This window comes from Chaetodon auriga, chromosome 21 (assembly GCF_051107435.1).
Source record: "Chaetodon auriga isolate fChaAug3 chromosome 21, fChaAug3.hap1, whole genome shotgun sequence".
Taxonomy (NCBI): domain Eukaryota; kingdom Metazoa; phylum Chordata; class Actinopteri; order Chaetodontiformes; family Chaetodontidae; genus Chaetodon; species Chaetodon auriga.
In genome coordinates this window covers 3,361,362-3,367,361 of record NC_135094.1, presented here as the reverse complement: position 1 = coordinate 3,367,361, position 6,000 = coordinate 3,361,362, and positions in this window count along the sequence as shown.

Below are 6,000 nucleotides of genomic sequence, written 5' to 3'. Positions count from 1 at the left end.
GTTCCTCGTGCTCATAAACTCTTCCTATGCCCTGTCAGGTGACAGTTTAGTCTTTTGAACGCAAGTGCCTCTAAAGTTTAACCAAGGATTTATTGGTGCGTGATCAAAAGATGGGTGCATAAATAAAAGCATTGATGGATACATCACCACCCAAGGTCACACACTGTCCGCCACTTCTCAGCGCAAGTGTTTATTAGAGAGGGCACTCACTTGATTAAAACATGATTTACATTTGAATCTGGGACGTGAGGCGTTTGGCATGGTTCATTATTTCTATACAACATAATGGGAGGTATTAGAACCTTAAGGTCCTATAGGAGGTGAATGCATCTGTTATGACTTTCTGTACATGCTGTGGTGACATAGCTTGAATCCTCATGTTGAAGTTTTTATCAATTGGATGAATCATTTTGGGGTGTCAGTGTCTACAGAACAGGTCAAAGTATACTTTTCTGCTTGTGGATGCATATGTCATAATACAAAAAGGCATCTGATGACGGTGTCTACTGTAGTGGAAAGAGAGTTTTTGTTCAATATAGACATGTCATTTTACATTTTCTACAACATGCATCCTTGTCCAAGTCACCCAATATATTTTTCTGACATAGCTTGTTCTGTCAACAGTCTGATACTTGAGATATGAATGAGTTTCAAGTTTCTTGAGGTCGTAACTAAAGCACAGAGTTTATAATTCAAGCAAGTGGTTTGTTCAACATGGGCTGCTTAAATACAGAAGGATTTCACACTGGAAAGCAAGAGGAGTCTTGAGGCTGCTTTGATCGCCAGTTCAAAATCCATTACTGTGGCTCAGTGCAGACAAGGAGATCCTGCAGTATAAATTAACATCAAAGGTAGATCAGCTAATGGGGAAAGGTCTTCTAGCCTCATACCCATAGAAAGTAAAATTACTGTACCAGTACCTAACTGTTTTAATTATTCTTCAAGAATCAAAAAATGGCTTGAAGCTAATATTAAAATTCAGCAAATTTAATGTTTCTATCCTTTTGAATAATTTAGCTTTAGCTTCGTCTTTACAGGAAACAGCGCACATACTTTGGCTTGCTATGTCAATTATGTACAGTATGAATAGTTTCCAGGGGTTTAGAAATACACATGGAGCCGATACGATAAGCCACCATACATCCACAAGGAATTAAAAATTCTGATTCCTCTGTTGACTTATAAGTTCCAATATGTGAGCATATATTTGAGAATATATTACAATTTGATTATCATAACTAGGCCATGGTTTCTTACTATATAGCGCTCATTTAGCAACATTTTACAGAGTTCCCTGCAATATTCAAGTTCTTACCTTTCAGGGAAATGCAAATGTTAAGTCCATTAATAAAGCTCATGTTATAGTATTTGTCTATGATTGTGCCAAAATAATTATATCTCCACCAGAAAAATAAGTCAGTATGGGGAGAAAGGACAACTTTTATATTGGTAGATGCAGCAGGATAATTATGATTCTAAACCAGTTGGTGTATTGTAATGCTTCTCCTTACTTACAAAATCCAAACTTTCCCTTTGTTGTCCCTATTCAGCTACTCAGTTTCTGCTCTAGAATATTGTACCTTTCAATTATTACTATTAAAAACTAAACCTTGGAGTTTTCTTCTTTATTTGGCTTTAAATCTGTGTTGGTTGGAACACAACATGTTGCTCAAGGACATTGGATATTGACAGTGGGCAGTTTTTTCCTCAATTTTTTATCTCACCAACAGAAAAAGCCACTTGTTTATTTAGACTTTACAATTCTTCCTTCCAATTAAAGTGTCGGGCAGTATCAGTGCTTTTCTTTCTTAGCAAACAAAAGCTAAGAACAGATCCTACTGTAACTGCAGTGAATTTTAGGGCACTGGATGGATTTATATTGTGAGAAAATGAGCACAGTTGTGAATCGGTTTCGGATTTCAAGTCTTCAAGTTTCAAAGGAACAATACATTTTCATGCTGCTCTTACAGTAGTATATCCAAAAAGTGCACAGGCGGTACTTTTATTGGAGTCGTTCATGTTCAGTATCAGAGAAGATAATCTCAAGTTATCCCCCCCTCCCTTTTTTTTTTTTTTACTATCAGCAGCAGTCCATGATGGACAATTTTCTCAGTTTTCCTGTGCAATCACCATCCTAGTGCAGAAATATTCAGCTAATCAAGACATATGAGCCGCAGCATCCTTTTGGAATTCCTTGTCCCTTTCAGGGCTCTGATTGGTTCAATAAACGTGATGATGGATACATTTCCCATGAGACAAGATCTTTAATTAACTGTCTTTTGCCATTAACAAGAGCAGCCAAAAATCTTGATGACTTGTGAGGACACCCGAAACTATAGCCATTACAGTACCATACCCATATAATGGTGAATGTAAAAACAGATGAGAGCATGAAGAAGAAAGCAAGCAGAGCATGCTGATGTCAAGACCATTAAGCTGTCCACAGGCTGGTGCTATTCTGTCCTCTCTTTTCACTCAGAACTAATGACTTACCCTTGGAAGTAATTGTCATATCAGTCTCATTAGCACTGAAGCTATTTCTTTCAAGTGCTTTTGCCCACTGAACTGTTGTGTAGTTCTACCACTGTCTAAAGCAGGTAAGAGGGCTGATATTATTTTAATAGCAATATTAGTGTTGGCCTGCAAGATGCTAATTTAGTTTATGTTGGAAACAATATTGTTGCTGCAGTAAGCATGACTTTACTGCTCATGCTAACCAGACCAAAAGTACAAAGAGATCTTCCATTTATTCCAAACAAACTGTTACTTAAGTACACGTGGCACACTGTTATTCACCAAACACAAATGCCCATGTTGATCTCATATCACCTTTGGTTTCAACACAGCACACTTTAGCAATCTCCACCACTACAGCTACCATGTCACACCCCTTTAAATTGCTAATGAAGGCAAACAGGAGGGGGTGGGTGTGGGCGAAAAGGATGAAATCATGTTCTGGTTGCTTCGTGTCAGCGTGAGCATCTTCCCGGGTCTGACAGATCGGCCAATTAACCTTATTTACCGAGTCTCCCCTCATCCTCTAACGAGCTCCACTGGGCTTCTTTCTAATAACGAGCTGCTGAGATTGGGGACCATTGGTGTGTTGGTTCCAATTGCGTTTGTCCTGTAATTATTAAGGTGACAAGATAGCAGCTCATGCTCTCCTGTATTGCCTGAGCAAGATCATGCTGCTGTTCGTGTTGTTTTTTTGTGATTGGTAAGCCTCATATGGAGTTGCTTTGACTTCAATTAGTGCAATATTTATTTGCTCAATTGTCAAGTGACTTTGGTTCACAGGGAGTACATTAATACAGATATAATGGGATTATCTGACCTACACAAATAAAATGTAATGGGAGCTTTTTACATGCTGTTTACAAGCTGGAAAGTGCTTGGCGTGGTGGCTTATTCATTGTACTCTTTAATTGTCAGTCTAGAGATTGTCACCAATGCTGCATTTGGATGAAAATGGGATAAATTTGAGTTTTTTTTTTTTTTAAACATAGTCCATGCTAATGATACACTATAGTCTGACTCACCTGATGGAGACTGTGGGTGTAAGCCTGCCATCAGTCACATATATAAAACAGCCATTGGCTGACTGCATGTTACCATTCTCAGAATCCCTGTTTCTGCTGAAAACAACAACAAGATCCTCTAAGCCAGCAACTTTCACTTTCATCTATGCTGAATATGTCAAATTACTCTAACCCTAACCTGGCTGCTAATGGTACGGATGTAAACATGCTAGCAGCTGTTAGCTGCAGGGATTTAGCCATTTTAATGCCAGACCTTCGCTCCCCATGTGCAAATGTTCCACCAAAACAAGTTGCCCCTGCTGACCCTTTTTTTACAGGAGTACCATTGATGCATCCTGGGCTTAGCGCCGCCCAAGATGATTGTGATTGGTTTAAAGAAATACAAACAAGCAAGAGTTTTTTTCCCCCTATGTAAGTATAATAATGGATGCAGCCTGATGTTTCTTCAGCCCTGTGGAGACTGCTCACAAGAACCAAATAAGTAGCAAACAGTCTAAAATACAGCCCATTGGTGTTACTAATTCCAGTTCATTGCAAGAGAATTAGTATTACCCACTGGAATCAGCCTCCACTTCCAATTTATTTTATTCAAGTATGTTTTAGTGTGCAGTGAGTGATAATGTTATGCATTTTATTTAACTTTTATTGCAGAAAACAGCTGTTGGGAGATGCTTTCATATGTCTTACCATGCTGTCCAAATAAGTTACATGTTGTATTTACTATAGCTAGCAGAAAGGTCATGTCAGCTAAACTAACGTAGATTCTTAGTTCACTTTTTGGGTGAACTAAGGCAGAATGTAAATGGACATGTTGAAACTCACTAGCAACATTAACATTGTGTGTACAGAAAAGGTGTACTTTCTCTTACATAGATAAAATACTTTCTTCTGTAGTTGTATCACACTGCTGAATAAAGAACTCGCTCATGCTAAGTCCATGAACAGGTCTCTGAGATCATCCTTTTGAACTTTTCTTTCTTTCTTGTTCAAGTCTCATCGCAAGTCTGTGACAGTATTTTCTCTCTGTTTCATATGACAAAAGTTTCACCAAAGGTAAAAAAAAACAGCTTTGCCCTGGTCAATTGTGATTCATCTATTCAAGCAGGCCTGCCTGTGGAGCAGATATACTCCTCGCTCCATGACCTTCACTGGACAAGCATTAGTTTCAGGGCTGTGATTTTCAGGTCCCCACTGTGTTTGGTGTGGATGCCTGTGGAGACACTAATACAACCCATAGTGCAGAGCTTTAATATGGTACCCTGAGCAGGTGCTAAGAATCCTCTTCCATTCAACCTTCAGCCTTCTAAAGGCACTTGAACAATCTTCAAGTTGCCATTTTTATGAAACACAGGCATCTGTTGTAAAACTAGAGGCACAAACATTGAGATCGCTTACTAAAAGAAGAGTGTGTGCGAGCGTGAGTGCATTATTTGTCTTCATACCTTTAGTCCCATTTATTGCCCTAAATGCCTCTCGGGCCTTTTTACTTGCACATAAACAGTCGTTTACAAAGTCAATATGCCCAGTTAATGTTCACTCACAATAGCTAATATATGGCAGTGATCCATACCAAGTGATGTGCTTAAGGATCTTGTAATGGTCTCATGTCAAGTTTGTGTTTTTATGTTTCCATAAGTGCTGTCACTGCAATAAGCCGGTTCCGCTGCTGCAGCAAAGCTGTCACAAAATGTGATTTTCGAAAAAGGCTTGCATTTACCTTCTGTTCTTTACAACACAGTCATCTGACTCTTGTGGTTGGAATATGTTACCTCTAAGTAGATAAAAGCTTATAAAGATACACATCCCACTCGATCAAATAAAAACAAATATCTGTGTCGGCTCTTCTGTGTGTGTGTGTGTGTGTGCGTGCGTGCGTGTGTGCATGCGTGCGTGCGTGTGTGCACACTGTTGTCCTCGCAATTTAAGTAGACGTAAAATTATTAGTCAGTTAATCACAGAGTCAATTTCTAGAAAATTAGTTAGCAATTATTTTGATGTATCAAGTAATTAAGTCCCCTTTAAGCAAAAATGCCAAAAAAGGTTCCAGCCTTTTAAACATGAATATATGGAGGTTTTCTTTCTTCATAGTTTTTTGGGATTTTGGACTGTTTATAAGACAAAACTTTTGAAGACATCACTTTGGCCTCTGGAAAATTGTGATTCACTATTTTCTGACATTTTAAAGACCATACTATGACTCAAATTACTAGTTTAACGAGCAGTGAGTTTTAACTTCTTGTGACAAAATTCACAAAATCACATGTATGTATTGTGAACTTTGTTTATCACAATATGATGGTGATTGTAATGATACACTTTTAATGGTTTTAAGTCTGAATCATTTTTTAGAGAAATCTATCATATTGTGAAATTTTAAATCCAAATGAACATCTGGTTTGTTATTAAATTTCATATTAGTTCTGTGAAAACAAGAAGTAATTGGAATAATCAGTTTAACACA